This window comes from Engystomops pustulosus, chromosome 5, assembly GCF_040894005.1.
Source record: "Engystomops pustulosus chromosome 5, aEngPut4.maternal, whole genome shotgun sequence".
Classification (NCBI taxonomy): Eukaryota; Metazoa; Chordata; class Amphibia; order Anura; family Leptodactylidae; genus Engystomops; species Engystomops pustulosus.
In genome coordinates this window covers 118,287,195-118,305,796 of record NC_092415.1, presented here as the reverse complement: position 1 = coordinate 118,305,796, position 18,602 = coordinate 118,287,195, and positions in this window count along the sequence as shown.

The window sequence follows — 18,602 nt, the reverse complement described above, 5'->3', positions numbered from 1 at the left end:
AGATGATGTCAAAGACAAACTGCTCCCTTAAGCCGAGGTGCTGACTGGCTAAAATGGCATGTGTGCCACTAGGTTCTGCTGCTGCTGTTGCTGCGCCTGCAAGATGGACCACATCCCGCCCATGATTTATCTCGTCTGAATTCATAGTTAAACGTCTTCAGCTCTATGCAGCACAGCTCCACACTAAAACATCCTTTATATAGTCACCAAATAAATAATAGTATATACAGCACGAGTGATGGGCAAATTTGTTGAAATTCGATTCGGCCCGATTCGGCGAACTTTTTGAAAAAATTTGATTTGACCCGTTTCGAATCATGACGAACCACGTTAAAAAAACAGGTATTTCCTGGTTGCAGAGAGCCTGTAGGGTGTTCTAGAATGTTGTGCCATGCTTCAATATGCATAGGGACCGTGGTTTGGTCTTCAAACAATGCTGTGTTTTAGTATGACACGCACATGACAGCCGCAGCTCTTAGAATCGCTTCACTCTTCAATTTCATGGGCACTTACAGGGGCCAACTTCACCAAATAAGTGAAGTTGGAACGCAGCCTGGCAAGTCCAGTTTGAAAGGACTGAGCTGAGGGCCAAGATCCCACTATAACATCAAAGAGTGCACTCTTTTTACACTGACATCAGATGATTCCATAGATTACAACAGAAGCTGTTCTGTTAAATGCGGATACATGTAGAAACGGAGAGGGTGTCGACAGTAATTTTGCACCAATATCACTGATCATTTTGCCCTTCTTTTCATCCGTCAGTGTCTACTTTCAATCGGTCATTAAGCCATCAGCATTGCTAAAACCAAAAACAAACAGGATTGGATCCAAAACCGAAATGACCAGTAAATGCGATATTTGCATGTCCTCTGTGTTCTGTATCCACTTCTGCATTTGGCTTTCAATCCTGAAACTTTTAATTTCTTCTGACAGATGAAATAAAGGGAAAAACCAAACATAATGGCAACATCAAAGAGTGGTGGAGGATGAAAACACCATTAAGGAAATTGCAGAGTGTTCCAGGGAGACAGTGGTCAGTTGACAGCAGCATGAGAAGGCCGCAGAGTGGTGTATTGACAAATTATGAAGGTGGCAGCAAGATTCTAGGCCACAGAGTTGCACAATGAATTCGAAGTTTGAAATGAATTCGAAGTTGAAATATTTTATTTACATTTGAAGATTAGAGACATCATCCATTACAATTTCCCTGAAAATATTATGTTTTTGCCAAAAAACAACTTCAAAGGTGGCAATGGCAGGCAGCAGTAGCGGCATGAGGTCAGAGAGTGGCACCATGACAAATTCTTTAGTTGGCAGCAACATAGTAGGTCACAGTGTGGCACAATGTTAGAGCGTGGAGGTGGCAGTGGCAGCAGCAGCAGCATGAGGTCAGAGAGTGGCACAATGAAAAATTCGGGAGATTGCAGCAACATGGTAGGCCACAGTGTGGCACAATGTTTGAGTGTGGAGGCGGCAGTGGCAGCAGCATGAGGTCAGAGAGCACAATGAAAAATTTGCGAGATGGCAGCAACATGGTAGGCCACAGTGTGGCACAATGTTAGAGTGTGGAGGCGGCAGTGGCAGAAGCAGCAGCATGAGGTCAGAGAGTGGCAGAATGAAAAATTCGGGAGGTGGCAGCAACATGGTAGGGCCACAGTGTGGTCTTAGAGCTCGGAGATGGCAGTGACAGAAGCAGCAGGAGGTCAGAAAGTAGCACAATGACAAATTCTGGAGGTGGCAGTAATATTATACTGTGGAGGTGCCAGCAGCAGGAGGTCAGAAAGTGGTACAATGACAGAGTGTGGAGGTGGGTGACAATTCCAGTCCCTGGTAAAGATGGTGGAAAGCAGATGGAGCTACTGGCAGCAGATGTGTGGCATCAGACAGGTGGCAGCCTCAGAATAGTGGTGGAGGCAGGTAGTTAGAATCCAGACTCATTTCTCAACGTTTGGGGGAGGCTTCATGGCTGATCTAATCTGATGCATAATGCATTGGTGTGTTGAAATCCTGGCAGATCCATGCCTGATTCATCCTGACAAAGGTCAGTCTCTCCACATTACGTGTGGACAAGCGGGTTTTTCTTGTGGTAACGATGGCCCTGTCGCACTGAACACCCGCTCTGATACCACACTACTGGTCGGGCAGGAAAGTTTCTCTAATGCAAACTCAAACATCAAGTTTGGCTGCCCAGTAGTCCAGTGGATCCTCTAAGTGGGATGGTATAGTGCTGTCCAAGTAGGCGACCACCTGCTTGCGAAGGGTCTGCTCCATGTCCTGCTCCTGCTGTTGGTGGCTGCCCTTCTCACTAGATGACAGTCCTCATTAAGGACTCCAGACTTAAGCTGCTGCTGATGGAGCTGCTAATGCTCCTACTCCCCAATTTCCCCACAGCAGCCGTGGCAGTAGTACGTGAGAGATGACTGCCAGGAATCCCCCGGTCAGACCTGACAGAGGATGTCTGCACAGTATATCTCTATAGTATGCCAGTTGTTCCTCCCCTTCGGCAGCTGAAATAAAGGCACCCATTTTTGACTGGTATCTAGGGTCCAAGAGGGGGGAGAGCCAAAAGACATCCCTATGCCGGATGTTGACTATTTGGATGTCACTAGATAGGCAAAGCAGCTTGCTGCGTGTCATCTGCACAAGTGACTCTGAGGGACTCCTGTCCTCCATCTCCACTGTATACTGCCACGGTGCTTCTGGGTCATCTGCCTCATCTACTACCTCTGGATGCTCCTGCTCCTCCTCTCCTGTCACCTGAGTAGAAAAAACATTAATTTCACCAGACTCTGCTTGTGCTCCAAAATCGCATATTAGCCTATGCTGGGGGAAGCCTTTTTGCCGCTGCAACTCGAAGAGGGTGTGCTTGGCTTTGTAAGAATGGCTGAAGTGCATGCACAGCTTCCTGTCCAGTTTTAGAATGTCTTGCAGATGGGTGGAAGACTTCAGGAACCTGTTGACAACCAGATTGAACACCATCCCCCATCTCTCCTCGATGCAGTGTGGACAAAATGTTCCTCCCATTGTCTGTCACCATGGTTCCAATGTGTAGTTGTCGCAGAGAAAGCCACACATTGATTTCTTTATGCATGACGCGGAGCAGTTCCTCCCCTGTGGGACTTCGCTTGCCCAGGTAAACCAGGTGTAGAACTGCGTGACACCGCTCTGCCAAGCACATGTGGTATGATGGAGCAGCACTTAGACTTGTGGAGAAGGAGGAGGAGGCAGACGTTGGCGCAGGAGCGTCAGTTTGACAAAGTAGTGGAGAAAGTGGTGTCTCCTGTTCAAGTTGTGGGTGTGGCTGGGCTGGAAGCAGATTCACCCAGTGGGCTGTAAAGGACATGTACTGGCCCTGACTGTAGTTATAGCTCCACATGTCCGCACTGCCATGCACCTTGGAAATACCCGATAAGCTCAAGGACTGGCCCACCTTCTGTTCTTCATATTTGTGAAGGGCTGGTATTGCCTTTTTGGAAAATAAATTTTGGCTTGGAACTCTCCACCTTGGTTCGGCCAGCCATTAGTTCTCTGAAGGGTGCCAAGTCCACGACCTTGAAAGGTGCAGTACCAACAACTTGGACAGGAGCATAGCTGTATGTTGGACGCGTACAGCTGTCTCTTTGTAATCGCCTCACTCCACGACTGCTGGCGCCATGTGTAGCGAGGAGCAGGAACGTCTGGACCGGGAGATGATGTCAAAGACAAACTGCTCCCTTAAGCCGAGGTGCTGACTGGCTAAAATGGCATGTGTGCCACTAGGTTCTGCTGCTGCTGTTGCTGCGCCTGCAAGATGGACCACATCCCGCCCATGATTTATCTCGTCTGATTTCATAGTTAAACGTCTTCAGCTCTATGCAGCACAGCTCCACACTAAAACATCCTTTATATAGTCACCAAATAAATAATAGTATATACAGCACGAGTGATGGGCAAATTTGTTGAAATTCGATTCGGCCCGATTCACCGAACTTTTTGAAAAAATTTGATTTGACCCGTTTGGAATCATGACGAACCACGTTAAAAAAACAGGTATTTCCTGGTTGCAGAGAGCCAGTAGGGTGTTCTAGAATGTTGTGCCATGCTTTAATATGCATAGGGACCGTGGTTTGGTCTTCAAACAATGCTGTGTTTTAGTATGACACGCACATGACAGCCGCAGCTCTTAGAATCGCTTCACTCTTCAATTTCATGGGCACTTACAGGGGCCAACTTCACCAAATAAGTGAAGTTGGAATGCAGCCTGGCAAGTCCAGTTTGAAAGGACTGAGCTGAGGGCCAAGATCCCACTATAACATCAAAGAGTGCACTCTTTTTACACTGACATCAGATGATTCCATAGATTACAACAGAAGCTGTTCTGTTAAATGCGGATACATGTAGAAACGGAGAGGGTGTCGACAGTAATTTTGCACCAATATCACTGATCATTTTGCCCTTCTTTTCATCCGTCAGTGTCTACTTTCAATCGGTCATTAAGCCATCAGCATTGCTAAAACCAAAAACAAACAGGATTGGATCCAGAACCGAAATGACCAGTAAATGCGATATTTGCATGTCCTCTGTGTTCTGTATCCACTTCTGCATTTGGCTTTCAATCCAGAAACTTTTAATTTCTTCTGACAGATGAAATAAAGGGAAAACCCAAACATAATGGCAACGTCAAAGAGTGGTGGAGGATGAAAACACCATTATGGAAATTCCAGAGTGTTCCAGGGAGACAGTGGTCAGTTGACAGCAGCATGAGAAGGCCGCAGAGTGGTGTATTGACAAATTATGAAGGTGGCAGCAACATTCTAGGCCACAGAGTGGCACAATGAATTCGAAGTTTGAAATGAATTCGAAGTTGAAATATTTTATTTAAATTTAAAGATTAGAGACATCATCCATTACAATTTCCCTGAAAATATTATGTTTTTGCCAAAAAACAACTTCAAAGGTGGCAATGGCAGGCAGCAGTAGCGGCATGAGGTCAGAGAGTGGCACCATGACAAATTCTATAGTTGGCAGCAACATAGTAGGTCACAGTGTGGCACAATGTTAGAGCGTGGAGGTGGCAGTGGCAGCAGCAGCAGCATGAGGTCAGAGAGTGGCACAATGAAAAATTCGGGAGATTGCAGCAACATGGTAGGCCACAGTGTGGCACAATGTTTGAGTGTGGAGGCGGCAGTGGCAGCAGCATGAGGTCAGAGAGCACAATGAAAAATTTGCGAGATGGCAGCAACATGGTAGGCCACAGTGTGGCACAATGTTAGAGTGTGGAGGCGGCAGTGGCAGAAGCAGCAGCATGAGGTCAGAGAGTGGCAGAATGAAAAATTCGGGAGGTGGCAGCAACATGGTAGGGCCACAGTGTGGTCTTAGAGCTCGGAGATGGCAGTGACAGAAGCAGCAGGAGGTCAGAGAGTAGCACAATGACAAATTCTGGAGGTGGCAGTAATATTATACTGTGGAGGTGCCAGCAGCAGGAGGTCAGAAAGTGGTACAATGACAGAGTGTGGAGGTGGGTGACAATTCCAGTCCCTGGAAAGCAGATGGTGGAAAGCAGATGGAGCTACTGGCAGCAGATGTGTGGCATCAGACGGGTGGCAGCCTCAGAATAGTGGTGGAGGCAGGTAGTTAGAATCCAGACTCATTTCTCAACGTTTGGGGGAGGCTTCATGGCTGATCTAATCTGATGCATAATGCATTGGTGTGTTGAAATCCTGGCAGATCCATGACTGATTCATCCTGACAAAGGTCAGTCTCTCCACATTACATGTGGACAAGCGGGGTTTTCTTGTGGTAACGATGGCCCTGTCGCACTGAACACCCGCTCTGATACCACACTACTGGTCGGGCAGGAAAGTTTCTCTAATGCAAACTCAAACATCAAGTTTGGCTGCCCAGTAGTCCAGTGGATCCTCTAAGTGGGATGGTAGAGTGCTGTCCAAGTAGGCGACCACCTGCTTGCGAAGGGTCTGCTCCATGTCCTGCTCCTGCTGTTGGTGGCTGCCCTTCTCACTAGATGACAGTCCTCATTAAGGACTCCAGACTTAAGCTGCTGCTGATGGAGCTGCTAATGCTCCTACTCCCCAATTTCCCCACAGCAGCCGTGGCAGTAGTACGTGAGAGATGACTGCCAGGAATCCCCCGGTCAGACCTGACAGAGGATGTCTGCACAGTATATCTCTATAGTATGCCAGTTGTTCCTCCCCTTCGGCAGCTGAAAAAAAAGGCACCCATTTTTGACTGGTATCTAGGGTCCAAGAGGGGGGAGAGCCAAAAGTCATCCCTATGCCAGATGTTGACTATTTGGATGTCACTAGATAGGCAAAGCAGCTTACTGCGTGTCATCTGCACAAGTGACTCTGAGGGACTCCTGGCCTCCATCTCCACTGTATACTGCCACGGTGCTTCTGGGTCATCTGCCTCATCTACTACCTCTGGATGCTCCTGCTCCTCCTCTCCTGTCACCTGAGTAGAAAAAACATTAATTTCACCAGACTCTGCTTGTGCTCCAAAATCGCATATTAGCCTTTGCTGGGGGAAGCCTTTTTTGCCGCTGCAACTCGAAGAGGGTGTGCTTGGCTTTGTAAGAATGGCTGAAGTGCATGCACAGCTTCCTGTCCAGTTTTAGAATGTCTTGCAGATGGGTGGAAGACTTCAGGAACCTGTTGACAACCAGATTGAACACCATCCCCCATCTCTCCTCGATGCAGTGCGGACAACATGTTCCTCCCATTGTCTGTCACCATGGTTCCAATGTGTAGTTGTCGCAGAGAAAGCCACACATTGATTTCTTCATGCATGACGCGGAGCAGTTCCTCCCCTGTGGGACTTCGTTTGCCCAGGTAAACCAGGTGTAGAACTGCGTGACACCGCTCTGCCCAGCACATGTGGTATGATGGAGCAGCACTTAGACTTGTGGAGAAGGAGGAGGAGGCAGACGTTGGCGCAGGAGCGGCAGTTTGACAAAGTAGTGGAGAAAGTTGTGTCTCCTGTTCAAGTTGTGGGTGTGGCTGGGCTGGAAGCAGATTCACCCAGTGGGCTGTAAAGGACATGTACTGGCCCTGACTGTAGTTATAGCTCCACATGTCCGCACTGCCATGCACCTTGGAAATACCCGATAAGCTCAAGGACTGGCCCACCTTCTGTTCTTCATACTTGTGAAGGGCTGGTATTGCCTTTTTGGAAAATAAATTTTGGCTTGGAACTCTCCACCTTGGTTCGGCCAGCCATTAGTTCTCTGAAGGGTGCCAAGTCCACGACCTTGAAAGGTGCAGTACCAACAATTTGGACAGGAGCATAGCTGTATGTTGGACGCGTACAGCTGTCTCTTTGTAATCGCCTCGCTCCATGACTGCTGGCGCCATGTGTAGCAAGGAGCAGGAACGTCTGGACCGAGAGATGATGTCAAAGACAAACTGCTCCCTTAAGCCGAGGTGCTGACTGGCTAAAATGGCATGTGTGCCACTAGGTTCTGCTGCTGCTGTTGCTGCGCCTGCAAGATGGACCACATCTGAGACCCGTTTCTCCCAGGCCATTGGATGGTGATGCTGCATGTGTTCACACAGGGTTGTGGTGCCAACGTTAGCTCCCTGGCCATGCTTCACTTTTTGCCCGCAGATTCTACATATACACACGCTTGGCTCCTCTGGTGTCTTAACAAAAAAACTGCCACACCGCCGAGATGGTGATTTTACTGCCAACACTCTGCACTACTACCGCCGCTGCCTTGCTGAGCCCCTGTGCCACTGCTTACTTGGACCTGCGAATCGGGATTTGTGCAGTAGTGACTTGCTGCCTGATGCGCAAGTTGACACTCTCTTCGCCTGACGATGATGAATCCCTTGCTACACCCGGCTCCCAAGTGCGATGGGCTACATCATCGTCAATTTGCGTTTCACTGTCCCTGCTATTCCTTTCAACGGTGTCAGTATGCACAGCCTGCCTACTGCATGAAGCTGCGGATGTCTGCCCCACGTATTCACTGCCACGCAGCTGCTGACTGTCCTCAAATGCTGCATCCTCGCTGTATAGTGGCGCTGAGCCCAGACCACCTAGTAGCTCTCTGGCTGAGGGAAATGAACAGGGCAGAGTCTGTTTGAGGACAGGTGAAGGCCGCCGAGCTGCTCCTAGGCCATGCCAACTAATTTTTGAATCTGACAAACCCACAAACTCTTGGCTGGGGTTGTCAGATGTTATAATTGAGGAATTGGATGACCTAGTCAACCAATCGACAACCTTTGGGTTATTGATCAACACACTGCCGCTATAAAGGCAGTTCTGGCCTCAAAGAGTCACCCCTGCTGCGACGTCCCCTTACTGTGCTGCAATCTCTTCCTGCTCCACCTGCTATCTTTGTGTCTGACATAGTGGTTAATCAACTTTAGCAACAAAAAAGTATTGGATTTTGCGTTATACAGATACCCCACAACGGACAACCTGTAATTGGAGCAAAAATCACTCTATAAACTACGTGGATTTGACACGTATTTCTTGCTCTTAACTTTAGCAACAAAAAAGTATGTAAATTTGCATTACACAGATGCCCCAAAACGCACACCCTGGGAGAGGAGCAGAAATCAGTACAGCAGCTTTGTGGATATGACACAGATTTCTGCCTATTCCCTTCAGTTACAAAATGGAACTACTATTTGGGATATACAGATCCCCCTAAATGCACACCCTGGGAGAGGTGCAGAAATCACTACAGCAGCTGTGTGGATATGAAACAGATTTCTTCCTAGTCGCTTCAGTAACAAAAAAGAACTGCTATTTCGGGTATTCAGATCCCCCTAAACGCACACCCTGGGATTGGAGCAGAAACGCTGCAGCACAGTACAGTAAAAGCAGCTAGACACTACAGATAGCACATGCAGTGTGAAATGCTGAGATTGCAAATGGCTGACAGTTTTTCTAGAGCTGTGTGACATCACATAAGCCTGCGGGTCGCAGATTGGTTTACAGGTCTGCAGATGTCATCAAGGGTGTTCCATTCTCCTTCCCAGAGTTTGTTGCCCCATGTTACATGTTGTGCTCACGCCCATTTAGCTAAAAAAGAGGGGGAATCCTACGAATCAGTGCAAACTTTGGATTCAAGACGAATTGAATTTTCTGTGAAATTCCACTTTGTTCAAATCGATTTACCCATCTCTATACAGCACCCACAATTTATTAGGTGCCCTAATTTAGCCCTCTTGTATACTTGGCCTCCGCCTGTATACAAAGCTTTTTCCTCTATACACAGCCTCCCCCTTGTCACGGGTGGTCCCGCGACCCATATCTCGGGTCGCGGGCTCACCCGTGCTTCTCACACCACGCCAGCGCGCCGCAGGCACGACTCACGGACCCCGGCTCCTGCTTCTCCGCTCCCCGCCGCGGCTGCTCCATCATCTTCAGCCGTGCGCGCGCGTCCCCGACTCCTAGGGCGCGCACACTGGCTTCTGCAGATTTTAAATCTGTCAGGAGGTCAGGACAGGACAGGCATAAACAAGCTTTAAACAAGCTTTCTCTAGGGCACTAAGCACAAAGATCCGGCAGGGATCACAGGAAGAGGCAGGATTAAATAGATTACCTGGAATGGCCAGCACCAATTAATGGTGCACTGGCTCTTTAAGAATAAGACAAAGAGGAGCGGAGGTGAGTATTTCTAGGTGTTTTTGCAACTTGTTGATTTACTTTAATCCAGTGCTTGGACCAGATGCAGTACAGGAGTAGTTGGATCTGGTGGGTCCGTGGGTTTCACACTTCAAAATACATAGAGCTATCAGTTCACAAGGGAGTTTCTGTGATTTACAACTATGACAGCTTTGACCTCCCCCCCTCTCCAGGCACCCCCTACCACCAGGATCATTACACCCTTGCCTTCATGGTCCAGACATTTGCCCATTTTTGCATTTCCATTTCACTTAATGCTTTACAAAATCCATTTTTTTACAGAGTTTCATGAGGGCTTGTTTTCTGCATGACTGTGCCCCTGAGCTGAAAAACTGGAAAAAATTTCCAAATGCGGTGCAGTCCGAATTATGCATCCTCTATCTCAATGTATGCATCCTCTATCTCAATATAATGGGGGTCATTTACTAAGGGCCCGATTCGCGTATTCCCGACGTGTTACCCGAATATTTCCGATTTGCACCGATTTTCCCTGAATTGCCCCTGGATTTTGGCGCACGCGATCGGATTTTGTCGCATTGGCACCGGCATGCACACGACGGAAATCGAAGGCGTGGCCGAACGAAAACCCGACGGATTCGGAAAAAATGCCGCATTAAAAAAAAAAAGTGTCGCTGGACTCGCGCTTACCTTCACCTGGTGGACGTCGGAGTAACTGCCTTAGTGAATCACCGGAAGACCCGAATCCACCGCAGAGATTCAACGGGACTGGATTGCGACGGGACCGGGTAAATAAATCTGCCCCAAAGACTCTGGACGCCTTTTTCATGCTTCAGTGTAAAAAGCTATGTCAATTTTGCTGATTGTTTCATTGACAGCATTTCAAGAACTGTGATTACCATTTGATCACTTTTTAATCAATTTTTGGTGGCAAAGTTGCAAAAATGTGGTGATTTGGCACTTGTTATTTTGTTTCTGTCTCTCCACATTATTTTTATAATTTAAGATACTATAGAATTTAATCTAACATGTTTATGATCGTGTTTGTTTATTTATATATGCATTTCAGAGAAGGGGAATTTGAATTTTGACGTTTTCTTTTTTTTTTTTAGGGGTGGATGTCCTGTCTCCACCCTCTCTACTGAAGGACTTACTGCATAATGTGAGCAAGGACCTCCAATGAAGTAATGAGTATGCGAGCATATGTGGGAAGCATGGAGATCTCCAAGAAAAGACTGCTGCTGAAGAGAGAAGGTACAGTATAGAGCAGTGGTGGCGAACCTATGGCACTGGTGCCAGAGGTGGCACTCAGAGCCCTCTATATGGGCACCCATGCCATCACCACAGGACAGGGTTCGCCAGACAGGACTCAAGGCCTCTGATAATCCAAACTTCTTCTCCTTCTTTCTACTGTATTTGTGTCCTCAGGTGCCTATACAATTTAGACCTGTGACAGAGCAGGGAGTAACAAGTTCCTTCATAAATTGTGGCTTTGCGAAAAATATGTGGGCTTTGGTTGTAGTTTGGGCACTCGGCGTCTAAAAGGTTTGCCATCACTGGTATAGAGGGAAGTAAAAAAAAAAAAAGAGACAGGCTGTGTGATACAGAATGAATTTGGGGGATTGCACTCTGTGTGCCACAGAGGAAATGTGCGGGCTATGTGACATGGAGGGAATGTGGAGAGTACAGGCTGTGTGACATGGAGGGGAGAATGTTGGGCATATAATAACAGTTATTGAACCCTGTAACAGAAAATCACAGCCAAATGTCTGAAACCCCCTCTGAGTAGTAACATGGGGGTCATGGTGGAAGGAGATGAGGAAAGGGCCAATCTACTGAATGTCATCTTCTCAATTCTCTGTACCCAGGAAAATCCTCTGGTGGAAGACACGATGAGGAATGATGTAATTTCTCTTTCGAATGTCAACAGTTTAACCCAGGAAGAGGTACAGCGCCGCCTCACAACCAAAAAGATAGATACACCCCGGGGTTCTACATGAACTATGTACCGTGATAGACAGACCGTTTTTTTAATATTTGTAGATTCCCTGAGGACAGGTTATGTTCCACAGGACTGGGGCATAGCAAATGTGGTACCAATATACAAAAAAAGGATCAAAAAGTGATCCTGGAAACTACAGACCAATCAGATTAGTCTGACAGGACAGATCTCTCATAAACCCATGCTGATACTGAGATATAAGGTTATGTACACTATGAGGAAGTAAGTTCCAGACTGGATCTAGGGGAAGCTGGGGATGTTGTATATCTGGACTTTTCAAAGGCATTTGACACAGTGGTGCAAAAAACAAATATCACAAAAAAAAAAGGAATCTTGTAAAATCAGCTCACCGCATCTGCTCAAACAGTCCACATGAACTCGACCCTGGACAATCCAGCTCGGACAACCTTGGCCACAGGTCCACACGAAGGTGATGTTAACAGAAAACAACTTCCAGCTGGACATCAGGGGTCGATTTGAAGATAAAAATTGCAGGTTTTATTTATATTTCATTAAAAAGAAAAGCTTGTACAGCACACAGCATATGGAAAAAAGAAGAAATAGCAATGGAGCTTACGCATTTCAGTAATATACCTTGCTATTTTACCTTGCTATATTGCTATTTCTTCTTTTTTCCATATGCTGTGCAAGCTTTTCTTTTTAGTGTCACATAAAAGGTTGCAACTGCTGGGACTAGGGGAAAATCTGCGTATTTGGGTAAGTAGTTGGCTTAGTGATAGAAATCAGAGGGTCACAGGGGTCAGTTTTGGGGCCACTTCTTTTTAATATTTTATTAATGACCTTGTAGTGGGTGTAAAGTAATTAATACTGAGGTTGATAGCTTAGCATTACAGAGGAAGCTTGAGGAGTGGTCAGATAAATGGTTCCTGAGGTTTTATGAAAATAAATGTAAAGTTATGCACTTGGGCACAAATGTACATTTTGCATATACAAAAAGTATAATTATGTTCTAAATAGTCAATTACTTGGTAAAACCAGAGCTGAAAAGGACTTAGGGTATTGGTGGATGGTAAACTTAATTTTAGTGACCAGAGCCAGACGGAATAGATTCTCATGATAAAGACATAGGAGCACATTTACTTACCCATCCCTGCGCATTCCCTGATCCGGAGTGTCCGACGAGAATAAACTCTGCCGCAATTCAAGAAGATTGTGCGCCCGATTTCCTGCATGTAATGCTTCCCCGATTACGTCTGACGGAGTTCCCCATCTTCTTCCCTGTGTATGTAAGTGCATGGCTTGTAACACAATTTTACTGTTAACCCTTTCCCGACATTTAACGTAATAGTACTGCATGGCGGGAGGTGAGTTCCTGCAAAATGCAGTACTATTACGTCATGGCTTGTAATGATCACTGTGTCTACAGACACAGTGATCAAGGGGAGATGGTTGCTGTCCCTGACAGCATGGCATCTCCCCTCAAGGACTAGGGGGGTCACTCCCCCCCCCCATGCCCACGATCGCTGCAATCAGCTGGTTAATTCAGACCAGCCGATTGCAGCAATGTAATAGTTAAAAGACGCTGCATCAGCGTCTTCACAGCAAAGAAGGAGGGAATCGATGCTGTTTGTGGAAGCTCCGATCCCCTCCTTCTGTCAGGCGGCATAGGTGGCATCGTGACATGCGGCTTGTGGGGGGGCGGGGTTGGAGGTGGCACCACTCGGCAGCACCCCCGGAAGACTCAGGGAAGATGGCGTGATGTCGCCATCTTCCCAGCACTGCACCTCGGCGGCAGCGATCACGATCCGACATGTCGGTCTTTACAGGGGTGGCATCATGCCACCTTCCTGATTGATTTGATTGTTGGTCTGTACTGACCAACCAATCGGATCTGTGGGGGGAGATTCAAAGTACTGCACACTGATCTGCATGTTGCATTCTAGTCCTGAACAGCGTACAGATCAGTGTGTGATACCCGTCTGTGCTTTGTCTAGCTAGATATTGCTCCAGTTGGCACCTTTGGTGGCATCTGTCACATTTCCGAGTGTTGCGAGTAATTGCTGAGCTATTGTCACTGCTGCTGTTTGTCTTTTTTTTGCATACAGCAGTCGCAGCGTCCTGATCCCTGTCCCTATCCCTGTTCCAGACCCTTCCCTCCCCTCCCTTTGTGTGTGTGGCGACTTTGAGCCTCTGTGCTCTTTTTTTTGTCGCTTTTTTTGTCAGTTTTGTAGCAGTCGCACCCCCTGTGTGTGTTCTGCAAACCATCAGCCGGTGATCAGTGCCAAAGTTAACTGGTAAGTGCCTGTGCTCTTTCTTGCGCTGTTTTTATTTTTTGGTGTGTGGATCCTGTGACCGCTGAGCAGTTGATTGTATCGCTGTTCATTTTTTGGTACAGGCGCAGTTTATTTTAAAATTCTTTTGTCAGTTTTGTAGCAGTCGCATACCCCTGTGTGCGTTCTGCAAACCGTCAGCCGCTAATCAGTGCCGAACAGTCTGTGCTCTTTTTTTGTGCAGATTTTTTTTCTTTTGTGTGCTGTGACAACTGAGTGCTGATCAGTGACATTTTGCTGATCAGCTCGACAGGTCGTCTTTCTTTTTTTTTTTTTTTTTTTTTACTAGTGTTATTGGTTACCATACACGTGTTGAATCACAACATACACACCCCCTTGAATAAAGTTTTTACACGTGTTGAAGCACTACATTTACACACCCCCTCTCAATAAAAAATGTCCAATTCATCCCAAAGAACTTTTTCAGCAGAGGAGGCATATACTGATTCATGCCACATTCCTCTATTTCTCATCCTCCTCTTCCTCCTCATCCGGTGATGAGGGGCCCTCCAGAAGGCGCCCCAGGGCATCGGTTCAGGTTGTTCCCCAGCCCCCAAGTGACCCTGAATGGATAATTATGAGCCTCAAATTCCTGAATTTGTGGGAAGTTCAGGAATTAATTTTGAGACAGAAGGCTTCTTTCAAAGTCTTTTTCTCTGAGGATCTTGTGGATTTGATGGTGGTACAAACAAATTTGTATGCCCAACAGTTTTTGGCACAAAACCCAACTTCATCATTTTCTAGGTGGACCCCTGTAGATGCAGTAGAAATGATGAAGTTTTGGGGTCTTGTGCTACATATGGCCATTGTCAAAAAACCAGATATAAGGCAGTATTGGAGTACGGATATTTTCTACAGTACTCCTATTTATCGCTAAGTAATGAATCGCACATGCTTTGAGGCAATTCTAAAATTTTTACATTACAATGACAATTCGCAGTGCCCACCTCAAAGCGACCCGTCATTTGACCGTCTATACAAAATTAGGCCAATCCTTGATCACTTTAACACCAAGTTTTTTGAGGCCTACACCCCTGAAAAATTCATTTGTGTAGACGAGTCACTTGTACATTTTAAAGGAAGACTACGGATACGCCAGTACCTGCCCAGCAAGAGGACAAGGTATGGAATTAAAATGTACAAGCTGTGCGTGAGTACCACAGGGTACACCCACAGATTTAGGGTTTATGAGGGAAAAGATAAACAAATTATCCCCCCAGAATGCCCCCCTGTCCTAGGAGTTACTGGGAAGCTTGTGTGGGATCTGGTACACCCGCTGCTGAATAAGGGTTACCACCTGTATGTGGATAACTTTTATACCAGCATTCCACTCTTCAAGTCCCTCATTTCCAGGGGTACTGTAGCATGCGGCACTGTACGCAAAAACCAAAGAGGCCTCCCTAGGACCCTGATAACTCAACCATTAAGAAAGGGAGACATCAAGGCTCTCTGTTGCGAGAACTTGCTGTTGGTCAAATATAAGGACAAGAGGGATGTCCTTATTTTGACCACAATTCATAAAGACACCAACACCCCCACTCATGTATGAGGTACCACTACCACTGCCCCCAAGCCAGACTGCATCCTGGCTTATAATACATGGGTGGGGTAGATCTTTCAGATCAGGTGCTGAAGCCGTACAGTGCTCTACGGAAAACAAAGATCTGGTTCAAAAAGCTGGCCATGCACATTGTACAGATGGCACTGTATAATTCCTATGTGCTATACGCAGGTCATGTTGGATCATTTATTTGCTTTCAAGAGGCAGTGATCAAGGCCCTCTTATTTGGTCATCAATGAGGACCCAGTACTTCTGATGTCCCCCGTATTGTACCAGGGCAACATTTCCCTGGCGAGGTACCCCAAACTGGAGGACGAGGAAGGACACAAAAAAAGATGCAAAGTATGTTACAAAATGGGGAAAAGAAAGGACACAATTTATCAATGTGACACCTGTCCTGAAAAACCTGGCCTCTGCATGAAAGAATGATTTAGAATCTATCATTCACCTGCATTTTAGTTATAATTTCTTTACCCTGGTTACCAACTCCTTATACCCATCTGCCCTGGTACCTTGCCACTGAAAACTATTTTGGTCCAAATTTCCTTCAAAAAGCCACAGGGTGTTTATATCCACATGCAGGGCATTTCCTTGTTCAGGAGAAATTGTTGAACAATTTCTGTGGAGCAATTTCTCTTTTTGCCCCTTGTGGATGTCAAAAATTTGGGGAAAAATGAATTTTTGATGGAAAAATATTCATTTTTTCATGTTTCAGCCCAAATTTTTGAACTCCTGTGGGGTCCAAATACTCATTATACACCTTGATAAAATCTCTGAAGGGTGTAGTTTCCAAATAGGGATCTTTTAGGAGGGGTTTTTCACTGTAATAGTACTTCAGGAGTCACTGAAAACTATTTTGGTCCAAATTGCCTTCTAACAGTAAAACGGCCCTTCTTCCCTTCCACGTCCTGCTGTGTGTCCCTACAGAAGTTTATATCCACATGTGGGGTATTTCCGTGTTCAGGAGAAATTGTTGAACAATTTCTGTGAAGCAATTTCTCATTTTGCCCCTTGTGGATGCCAAAAAACTGGGATAAAAATGAATTTTTGATGGAAAAATATTCATTTTTTCATGTTTCAGCCCAAACTTTTGAACTCCTGTGGGGTCCAAATACTCATTATACACCTTGATAAAATCTCTGATGGGTGTAGTTTCCAAAATGGGGTCCTTCGGGGTGTTTTTCACTGTTATGGTACTTCAGGGGCTCTCTAAATGCATCATTGCCACTGAAAACTATTTTGGTCCAAATTTCCTTCAAAAAGCCATAGGGTGCTTCTTCCCTTCAACGTCCTGCTGTGTGTCCCTACAGAAGTTTATATCCACATGTGGGGTATTTCTGTGTTCAGGAGCAATTGTTGAACAATTTCTGTGGAGCAATTTTTCCTCTTGCCCTTTGTGGATGCAAAAAAATTGGGGAAAAAGTGAATTTTTGATGGAAAAATATTAATTTTTTCATGTTTCAGCCCAAATTTTTGAACTCCTGCGGGGTCCAAATAATCATTATACACCTTGATAAAATCTCTGAAGGGTGTAGTTTTGGGGGGATTTTCACTGTAATGGTACTTCAGGGGCTCTCCATGGTAACATAAAAGTATTCCAGCTAAATCTACTATGCAAAAAACCTGGTCGTGCTCCTTCCTTTCTATGCCCTGCTGTGTGCCAGTACAACAGTATACCACCACATATTGGGTGTTGGCATATTCAGAAGAAATTGAGTATTAATTTCTGTGGAGCATTTTGGTATTTTAACCACTGAGGATGTGTAGATTTTTTGAAAAATACATTCATTTATCTATAAAAAAATTAAATTTGAAAATTGTACCTGATTTTGCTTTAACTCCTGTGAAACCATTAAAGGGTTAACAACTTTCATAAAAGTTGTTTTACATTCTTTGAGGGGTACAGTTTCTAAAATGGGGTCATTAAAGGGGGTTTTCTCTCATTTAGGCCTCTCATCGTCACATTAAACTTATCTAGTCCTGCACCCAAATTTTTAAACTAACATAAAGTACAATGTGTCACAAAAAAACAATCTCAAAATCAGCGGGTTATGTTAAAGCGTTCCAAAGTTATCTTCATATGAATTGATACATGTCAAATTTGAAAAATAGAGCCATGTCAGGAAGGCGAAAAGTGGCTTCAGTGGCAAGGGGTTAAATCCTGAGCTCTGCCCGAATCTGTCGGATCATTTGGCGGCCCGGCCCCCGTTTTCTGTCGCATAAGTTTTGAGAATGACACAAATATTATATTTTCACATGATCTGTTGCCTTCTGTTTTTTTGTGTGTCAGATATTTTTATCACATACAGAAATACAAGTGCAATCATATTATGAGTAACAAAAGCTTTTATTGACAGTTAGAATGAGTTAATGCAGCAAGTCAATATTTGCAGTGTTGAGCCTTCTTCTTCAGGACCTCTGTAATTCTCCCTGGCATGCTCTCAATCAACTTATGGACCAAATCCCGACTGATAGCAGTCCATTCTTGCACAATCAATGCTTGCATTTTGTCACAATTTGTTGGTTTTTGTTTGTCCACCCGTCTCTTGATGATTGACCACAAGTTCTCAATGGGATTAAGATCTGGGGAGTTTCCAGGCCATGGACCCAAAATCTCTATGTTTTGTTCCCTGAGCCATTTAGTTATCACCTCTGCTTTATGGCAAGGTGCTCCATCATGCTGGAAAAGGCATTGTTGATCACCAAACTGCTCTTGGACGGTTGGGAGAAGTTGCTCTTGGAGGACATTCTGGTACCATTCTTTATTCATGCATGTGTTTTTAGGGAAGAATGTGAGAGAGCCGATTCCCTTGGCTGAGATGCAACCCCACACATGAATGGTTGCAGGACGCTTTACAGTTGGCATGAGAAAAGACTGGTGCTATCGCTCACCTTGTCTTCTCCGAACAAGCTGTTTTCCAGATGTTCCAAACAATCGGAAATGGGATGTATCTGAGAAAATGACTTTACCCCAGTCCTCAGCCGTCCACTCCTTGTACCTTTTGCAGAATATCAGTCTGTCCCTGATGTTTTTTCTGGAGAAAAATGGCTTCTTTGCTGCCCTCCTTGACAACAGGCCTTGCTCCAAGAGTCTCCGCCTCACCGTGCATGCAGATACACTCACACCTGCTGCTGCCAATCCTGAGCAAGC